This window comes from Brassica oleracea, chromosome C4, assembly GCF_000695525.1.
Source record: "Brassica oleracea var. oleracea cultivar TO1000 chromosome C4, BOL, whole genome shotgun sequence".
In the NCBI taxonomy this organism is placed as follows: domain Eukaryota; kingdom Viridiplantae; phylum Streptophyta; class Magnoliopsida; order Brassicales; family Brassicaceae; genus Brassica; species Brassica oleracea.
This window is the reverse complement of record NC_027751.1, coordinates 15,012,964-15,023,569: the sequence shown is the minus strand read 5'-3', so window position 1 is coordinate 15,023,569 and position 10,606 is coordinate 15,012,964. Positions and strand designations below refer to the sequence as shown.

Here is a 10,606-nt window from a genome sequence, read left to right as displayed (position 1 = left end):
TAAATGAACATTCATCTAGACATAGAGTTTGTTTAAGATTGTGTCTAAGCTTAAGGTTGATAGTTTGATTGATCATTTGTCATCTTTAGTTCGAAACTTGATCACCCAAGGTTTAATTCTTATACCCATGAGTTCTTTTTTATCATAACCAAAGAAAGTCACTTCTTTTATTGTTTTATTGTTCTGTTCTTGCATTCTATTATTAGTAGTAGTTTAAAACCATCCAAATTATCGGTTGCATTTAGATTAAGTACGTACTTGCATTCTCGGTGCTTTGAAATCCCTTAGAATTGGTTCGACAATCTTTTATACTATATCATTTGTCTTAGGAGCCTTGAAAACTCTTAACATCACATTGTTTTATAGATAATAAATATAAATAATTATTTAAATAAATTAGAAAAATGTGTTTATAATTTTGAATTAAACGTTTTCAAATTTGAACTTTTTATTTAAAAAAAGAGCTTTGATTATTTTTTTTTGAAATATTTTTTTTGAAATTCGAATTTTAAATTGAAGTATTAAAATCCTAAATCCTACCTTCCAAAACCCCACACCTCAACTATAAACATTAAGTCTAGATTAGTTGATCGTAGGGTTATAAATGTTTATTTACTTTCTAAAATTGAGGGTAAATGTGGTTAATGTAAACATAAAAATGGTATTAGGAATGTGATACTTGAGTCAATTTTCCCATTGGAGAATTTTAAGTTTACCACATTGGTACTATTATAATTTTTACTTTCTTTAAAAGAACATTTTCATGACATATTTTCTTCACTAAATAGGCAAAAAACTCTTATACATTGATTTATAAATATAAATAATTATTTAAATAATTTTTTTAAAAAAAAAATTGAGTTATACGTTTTCAAATTCGAACTTTTTATAAAAATTTTTTTTTTGAAAATTTCAAATTTTTTTTCTTTTTTCAAATTTTATTTTTTAAATTCAAAAATTCATTTTGAAACTTTTTAAAAAAAAAATATATATTTATATATTTATTAAAATCATAAACCCTACCTTTCAAAATTCCACCGTTCACTCTAAACTCTACGTTAGATTAGTTAACCCTAGGGTTATAAGTGTATTTTTATCTCTTTAAAAATGAAAATAAATATGGTTAATGTAAATATAAAAAATAGTATTAGGAATGTGATAGTTTAATCAACTTCCCAATAGTCCACCTGATTACTTTTTAAATGAAACAAAATAACTAAATACTATGAACAGACACGAGTAAAAGACACCAGACATGTGTTTCTTCTTTTTACATAATTTGTTCATTTTAAGGGACAAATTTTGAGAAACGGAAATGTATCAACTAGGTCTAATGGTTATCTGCTGGAACAACAGTGCATTGGTGGCCAATAAACATGTGGTTATAAATAGGGGCCCAGCCGGCTCTATGGTCAGGAGAAAAGCTAATACATTTGACGCGAACTCTTGCCCATAAATCTGGAAGCGAAAAATCTACCCAAACCAATGGTGGTTAACATGGAAGCCATAACAGGTTTTTCAGCACAAACTGGATCTAACATGTCTTTTCTTTCTCGTATCCATTTATTTCGGGACAGCAAGCTCTCTCGCCTTTCACTTACGTCATGGCCACTTAAGCCTGCGAAATTTATTCGTCGAAAGGCAGCTACTACTCGGAGTTGTGATGGTAATGAGAGTAATCGCAAGTTCCGAAAGTTCCCACTGTCTAAATGGACTGATCGCTTCCACTCTGTCCGGGTTGATGCAACGGTAAGTCTCTAACAGGGGTGAACCTATATGTATCATATCGGTCAACGAGTTCGACTGGCCCGGTTTTGAGATCATATATAAGATATTCATATACTATAAGAAAAAGACAAAGGATAACCTGTTAACTGTTAAGTTAAATGGACTGCTAACCTAAAATAACCGGTGATAAGTAGATTGGCTCATTTATCTTATATATTACAAAAAATCTATTCCAACTTCTAATGTGAGACATTTGTCCCTAATATGCCTCCTCGAGATGATGATGGCTCTTTGGACAAGGATCGATGGATCAATTGGTGATAAATTGATTGACCCATCTATTTCTCGAGCATTACAACATGTTTTCGTAGTCACGTGTCATCACTAGGATGATTCTTAAAATCTTTAGAAAAATAAGTTGATCCATGCAAATATATATTATACTTTTAATTAAACTAACTATCAAATTGATTAGTAGTGAATTATTATACAAAAGAATATTCTCAATTATTTCCTTAAATAAAAGCTATGAAATTATTTAATATGGTTAATATATATATGACAATTAATGATTATGAATAATATATATTTGATAACAACTTTTGTATCATCTCATTTTTTTGTTTAATTTTATACTTTTTTTTTGACAACAACATTCAAATACTAACTAGAATATCCAGCCGATCTAGATTTAATTTTATACTATTAAAATAAATTAAACAATCATATTCAACATATAATTTTAAAAATTAGATTTTTTCTTATGTGTTATATTTTAAATTTCTTAAAACGACTATAAATTACTAAAAATGGTAAAAGTCTCACATTGAAAATTTTCTGATCAATTGTTCTATTTTTTCTTTTGTTCAAACAAGATACAAATGATCATAAATCGTATAAATATGAAGTCTCATTAATAGATACTATATATATATATACATATATATATATATATATATATTAATACCATTTAAATTAAATTATATACTATATAAAAATATGTTAATTTCAAATTTGTATTGAAAAATTATTGAGATTTTAATATTTTAATTTTGAAATTTGTATTGATAAATATCACATTAAAAGTTTTGTGATTAACAATTTAAATTTTTGTTACAGCAAATATACAAATGTTAATAAAATCATATGAGTAGAAAGTGCCAATAATAAATATTTATATTAAAATATACTATATATATATATATATATATATACCAATATCACTAAAGTTTAATTATATACCATATAAAGTAAATAAAATAATTGTTTTGATTTATTTACCAAAAAAAGATTGTAAATAAACAAAAGGTATTGGTTTTTATTTATATGTTAACTCTAATGTATATACTTTTATGTATACAAATTATTTTTTAAATAGGTGGTTTCTAATATATTATTTGATCATGATAATCCCAGAAATACACTTCTGCAAATAAAAGTGATTTTTAATATTGGAAGCACTATATATATTATTTCACTCAAATTAAATATTTTAGTCTTGATTTTTATTCCTAAAAAGCTTTTAATGAAATATCATGGCAAGATTCCAATCACCTCCTTTTGAGTTTGTTCGATGATTGAGAGATTTGATCATTAGTCTAACATTTGTTTCTCCCTAATACCCTATCTAGCTATTGTAATTGTAAGAATGAGAGATTTGAACTATGTATTATAAGTTTTCTGGTTTATCATTTAATAAATCAAACATTTCTTACTTTATGCATGGTTTACATAAACTAGAATGGTAAAGTATTATATATATTTTTATCGGTATACTCTTAAGTAACTAAATCTCAAAAGCATAGGTTAATAAAATAAGTAATTTGCTTTTTTTTGTTCTAGAATTAGATGATTTTTAGACCGAAATAGTGAATATATACTAGACATACATTTATATTTCAAGTCTGCACTTATAATCTATAACAGCTTGATATATTAGATTTGAACACTAACGTCTGAATAGAGTTTTCCGGTGATTTTCTTCAAAAATTTGATTCTTATATATGTATCTGGAGTGAAACTAATTTTTACAGATGTCTATCTTTTTAAATTAACACTTATGTAATTCACAGAATTCACAGAAGAAGTTAAAAAAAAATATTATACTCATATCAGTGAAACAAAAAGGAGAACAAAAACGAGAACAAAAACACAATTTTATAAAAGTAGAAAACAAAATCACTTATGGAGATTCAATAGTAAACAAACCGAGAGCAGAAAACCTATTCCCCTTTCGTCATTTTATAATCAATGTTGCTTATCTGGTTTTTGTGATTTGTGTGAGCCGCAAAACTTAATTATCTTTTGTGCATATGAAGTCTTAAAAATAATTAAAATGAGCTTTAATACATTAACTCTTCAACAACGATGATACATTTAAGAGATCAACATTTGTATTCGTCATTTTACAATCGATAAAGATTGTAGTGTTGCAAAATATAAAAACCATTTAATGAACAAATATTAGTATAAAAACTCACTACGCGCATGCGCGCGGATTATCATCTAGTCTTATATATTACTAAGGATTCCTTCCAACTTCTGATGTGAGACTTTTGTCCCTAATATAACCATGGTTTTTGTTGAACTCCAAATCAAGAGTGAAAAAATATCAATAAAATTATATTCGATTTTTTATCCCTTTTGAATTGATTCAAAAGATTTTTTATCCTATAAAGTAGCCACTTTCACGGTTTCAGGAGTCGAACCCACTCTCGCGGTTGTCGATGATCCTATGATCAAGTTTCTAGTTAGCTAATCAAGAATACAAGCTGTAAGTTCAATCATGTGAAAGATCCAATTAAATCACCCTAACAATTCTATATTTTACAAGTTCATCAAAACCCAAAAAATCCTAAATCTAACGAGTAGACTACTCAAACATATTATACCAAGATATAAAGATAAACGGAAGGAATTACATTAAAATCAAGAGATATAAATAATGGAGTTCTAATAAAAATCTCTGAAGAAGTTCTATAATCTTCTTTCCAAAAAATCTAACAATAAAGCTTTCTAATAATATGTGTTATGCCTAAACAATGACTTAAAAACTATATAAAATAGGTATAAAGAGTCTAGCTCGTCTACTCGCGTGGGTGTCGAGCTACACCATCTTTGGTGTCGATCAACACTCCTTTCAAAATTTGGTCATGACTTCTGATTTTTTGAACATCTATGAGTTTTCTCATCTTTATGTTCTAAATGGCTTCATGATCTCCACAATGCTCCAAACACACACCTAAACCTCAAAAGATTCTAAAACAGACTCGAAACATAATATAAATACTTTAAATATGATTTATACTATAGCTAAAACCCAGTAAAAATGATAGTATATCAGTTGTATAGATAATTAAATTACCAATGGACCACTGACATGTGAACTCTTTTATTTTGTAAATATATATATGATTCGCATATTAAACGGATACCCATAACCAATCTGAAACCGGTGGTACTTGATCTGAAACTGAACTGAAATCTACTAGATACCTATTAGATATAAAATTCATTTATCCGAAAGACTCAGAACCGATACGGGTTAGCATTCGATATGTAGCAATAAAAGTGCTCTTAGGATATAGCTTTCGGCCCATTACATTCCGTTGCACATTAGAGGACCTTTAGACAATATTTTATATTACGTAACACAGTTTTATGTTCCTCAAAAAAGTAAAACAGTTTTATTTAAACCATATTGGTCTCTAGTGTATACTTTACAGTTTCAGTATATAAATGCAAAGGACGTCAATGCATGTGTTCTGTGTTTATTATCTATTTTTTAGGAAATGGATGCGCTTAGGCGAGAGATGGATACACTTAAACCAAATGTGAGGAAAACACTGATGTCTTCCCAAGCAATTAACTCAATGAAGAAAAGAATCCTTATGATATATTTGCTGGTGCGTCTTGGCCTTGTTTATCACTTTGAAAATGAGATCAAAGAGAGTCTGAAAGAGGGTTTCCAAAAGATAGAGGAGATGATGGCTGGTACAGATGATTTGTACACAACTTCAATAATCTTTTGGGTTTTCAAAACATACGGTCACCATATATCTACCTGTAAGCATTCTTTACCTAGGCATGTCATGGTAGATGTTGGTACATGATCTTCTTTTTTTTTTATTATCGCTGATTAATGTGTATATTTACCCATATTTTGGCAAACAGACATATTTCAGAAATTTAAAAGGGAACAATGGAATGTATAAAAAATGCCTTAGCGGGGATGCTAAGGGTTTGCTGGCCTTGTATGAAGCCGCACATTTGGGAACGACTACAGATTATATAATGGATGAAGCATTGAGCTTTGCATCGACCCACTTGGAGTTGTTAGCTTCAGATGCGACATGCCCCCCTCATCTCTCGCTGCACATACAAAATGCTCTCACTCTATCTCAACATAGAAAGATGGAGATAGTAGTTGCAATGGAATATATTCCATTTTATGAACAAGAAGAAGATCACGACAAAATGCTCCTCAGATTTGCGAATCTCAATTTCAATTTATTGCAGCTTTATTAACAAAGGCACCAAAGCGAACCTGGTCCAGTTGGTTGTGGTTATGTCATTTCCACTTGGGGTCCAGTGTTCGAAACAGCTTTGGTACCCCTCTCTCTCTCTCTCTCTCTCTCTCTCTCTCTCTCTCTCTCTCTCTCCCTCTCTCTCTCTCTGTTTCTTAGAAGTTCGAATCCTTCGTGATGATCGCATGACTAGTATCAAAAACCGAGGTAATAATAATTTGAGCGGGCCTCGTGGTCCAGTGGCAGTGGACGGGCCTTGGATGCAAACACATTCCGGGTTCGATCTTCCTGCTGCGGAAACTAAGTCACATTGTTCTGCTCACCACGGCTGCGGATACGTCCGTATGAAAACCCGGGAGATGGCCCGTCGTGGGCTGCACCTCCCACCCGGGGGTTTAGGTCTGTGTCTTTAATAGACCCGAATATAACTTTTTTTTCTTCAAAAATTATACTGAAGAGCTCAAACGGTAACAAAGTATCTTAGGAGGGGTTATTGAGAGTTAAATTTTGAATTTTTTTTTAAAATTTAGAGATTTCATTGTTATTGGTTTATGAACTCTTAAAATCTTATTAGAATCCTTTGTTATTGGTTTGTGGACTTTTAAATTCTACGGAAATCCTATGTTATTCAAAAAGTTTAGTTTTTATTGACTTTGTAATTCTATTAAACTCTTTTGTTATTGAGACATAAATTCTCTCTAGTTTTACTCATAACACTCAATTTTACAAATATCACATATAGTCATAGGATTCTCAAAATCTATGTAACGAAAACACAAATACACAAACACAACAAGATTTTCTTACATTTTTATTGTTAAGTCAAAGATAATTGTAAAAAGAAAAAAAAGAAATTATTAAAAATAACAATTTAAAAAAAAATCTTTCATGAAATATAACTATTTGATATTAAAATAAAATCATGAGAAAATTCATAGGTTGATCTTAAAAACTTTAAAACAAAAATCAAACAAGACAAATCAAAATGTCAAAATATTAAAAATCCAAAATTATTATTTAATTTTCAGATAGTTCTATTTTATGAAAGAATTTTTTTTAAAAAAAAATAGAAAGATAAGTTTGGAAAGAAAAGTATATATGAAAATCTATAATAATCAATGACAATTCATACAATACATTGGGTAAGAATTCATCAAATCTACTTAACTTTTAAAAATCTATTAACTCTTAAAATTTTCAAACTCCACACAAATTTTATTTCTAATAGGTCCCCCATAAATTCTCTTCAATCAGTTTTAGTGTCGCAATGGCTTCAAGTACGCTACTTGAAATAATTTAGTCTGACAATAACATTTTTTTTTGATAGATGGTACCAGGAACACGATTTTGCATCTAACCTGCCACCTTTCTTCAGATACGCAACCGTGGAAAATCATTTCTTTGTATAATCATCTTTGTATCATCCACGTACTTCGAGCCAAAATTCTCCAAAAAGAGGATTATGCTGACTAAGTATTTGGTGGCTTTGACAATTATTGATGACACTTTTGATAGATATGCGTCTCTTCCTGAGGCTGAATGCCTGGCCAATAGCCTGGAAAGATACATCACTCATTAAAATTTCATCATGAAGTAAAAGGTCGAATATAAAAATGATGATGATAAAAGTAAGTTTGCTATACAGGTGAGCTCCCGATGATGATATAGATAGACAACCAAATTATTTGAAATTCTTGTTTAAGTTTATAGTAGATTGCTTTGAAGAGTTTGAAAGAGAAATGATGCTGGAAGGAAATTCTTACTGTGTGGAAGCTACAAAGAAAGAGGTAACATGTCAAACTTGGTCTTTAAATTTCAGGATTCACGTTCCAATATATTTATACTGGATATTGCTTTGTAACATTGTGAGAAGATTAAACAAAAACGTAAACACAAACATATTTAATGTGGTTTACCAACTATGTGTTGGATATCTTTTGAAACAAAGTAAATTGATTTTTTTTTTAATTATACGGGATGTCCTGGTCCCACAGAAAGTAGTCTAGACTAGTCACGTGTTACCACGTGTCGGTCTTCTGTCCCTGACAATGCCAAAATGTTAATTTCCCAGTGGTCGAGACTCGAACCCTAGTGGCTTCACCGTATTGGACTTTTGCTTTCAAGAGGCCACAAACCCTGTTAAGTAAATTGATTTTAATAAAGGGTGCATTGTTATAAATCATATTGTTGATGTCCATAGCCGACCTGGTCCATAACCGGCCTAATACCTAGAGAGAGAGAAAGAGACGGCTGCAGCAGGAGAGAGAGAGAGAGGCGGCTTAGACTTAGAGAGCTAGTTTCCTATTCCTTATATTTGTACACTTTCCATATCTATGTCTTTCTATTTATCTCTTTGTAATTCTCATATATAAAGATACCTTATGATTGAGTAATAATGAGAAAGACTTATAGATTCCAATCCTTAAGTTTACAACACGTTATCAGGATGAAACACTAAAACCCTAAAGCTAAAACCAAATAAAAAAACCCTAACCCCATTCGTGAATCCGACGAACCCTAAACGCGTCTCTTGCATCTCGTTCCTAGGCGTTCCTGATCCATCTCAGCTCAGCCAACAGACGATCTCAGTCCGATCCTAGCACAGACGAACTCAGCCTCAGCTCATCCAGCTCACGTTCCCGATCAGACGTTCGCAACCTGATAGACGCGATCCCGTTCCTGCTCGCGACGACATCCACCTCAATCCGTTCGTGAAGTAGCTCGATCCAATATCAGCCAGCTTGCAACCCGATAGGAGTCAGCTCGCGTCCCGTTCGTGTTTCAGCTCGCGGTTCATCCTTCTTGGTGGTCCGGTTCAACAAATCATCTAGGTTAAAAGGTAATTCGAAAACTAATAACCTATGATCGAAATTGGATTTCTTGATAAAGAATGAAACCCTAAAATCCTAATCTTTATGAATAAAAACCATAGGGTATAGATCAAAAACTTAATTGAGTAAATCGAAGCTCAAAAGTTCGACACCCCAAGCCCTAAATCGATATTGATCTATTGATCAATTAAAATCAAAATCTTTGATGATTTTGAATCTCAAAACAATCTCCTTTGATCTAAGATCAAAATCGAAACCCTAAACCCTAATTTGAAAATCGGTTTTGATTGTTTGAATTTGAATCTTGATTGATTGTTTTAATCACCTAGAACTGTTGCTAAGATTGTTTAAACTCGAATTTGGTATTGAATTGATTGAAACCCTAATATTGATAGCTTTGATAGTTTAAATTAAAATCACTAAGACCATATCATCTCGTGGCCGTGCGGCCTTGTTGCATTCATACCTAACTTGATCACATTGATTGATTGCAATTACACTTAGAACCTTATGCTAGGATGGTATTGAATTGAAATAAAATAAGCCGTGTGATTGTTCTTTGACTTGGCCGAAAAGTTTTGATTGCATCATGAACTGATAGAAATCATCTATGCTAGGATTGCAATGAACTTAATGCATTAAACCGAACTGATTGCATTCATAGTCGTGCGGCTTGTTATCTGTCTTGGCCGAGAGGCTTCATTGTTGGCCGTGAGGCTTCCTCGTTGGCCGTTAAGGCTAATTGCTTTGTTTGATCATTAGAATTGCTAAATTATGTAATCTATGATTTGAGATGTCGAAAATCAACCATGATTTTGCTGCCCTAAATCTCTCTGGAGATAATTATTTACAATGGACATTGGATACAAAGATTATCTTAAAGTCAAAAAAGACTTGGTGAATGTATCATAGAAGGCAATAATGCCAAATGAGGAAGATTGATACAGGGCAATATTAATTATTCGCCATCATCTTATTGAGTGTCTCAAAGATCAGTATTTGACAATTGAGAATCCTCTAGACATTTGGACATAATTCAAATCGAGATATGATCACCAAAGAAAGGTGTTATTACCAAAAGCTATGGAGGAATCTCAGAATCCAGGACTACAAGTCTGTGGATGAGTCTATTGCTAGGTAAGCCTCCAATACTAATAAGAAACAATGAATTGAGACCTCCTGGATTAACCCCATTACCTGAAGCCAATAAGGCCGCAAAAGAAAAAAAAAAGAATCCAAAGAATCTAACCACGTCCAGGATGATAGACCACACAGCCATGGCCGTGGAGGGTAGAAATGACGTGGCCATGGCCACTATTATACATTTGGCCGTGGGAACCACTATGGAAAAGGCCATGGGTATCAACCTAATTTGATAGCATGGTCGAGGCAGAGACCGTGGTATATCCTTTACACCACAAAGCTCGACCAAATAAGTGTGCCATAGATGTGGAATGGGGAACCATTCAGCTAAGATATGTAGGACTCCCAAACATCTTTGTGACCTCTATCAAGAAAGTA

At 31.7% G+C, this 10,606-nt stretch overlaps 1 pseudogene; it reads left to right on the top strand.

The window, feature by feature from the left end:
* The first annotated feature begins 1,485 nt into the window (after window positions 1–1,485).
* LOC106338225 overlaps window positions 1,486–10,606 on the top strand; it is a 33,858-nt pseudogene continuing 24,737 nt past the window's right edge.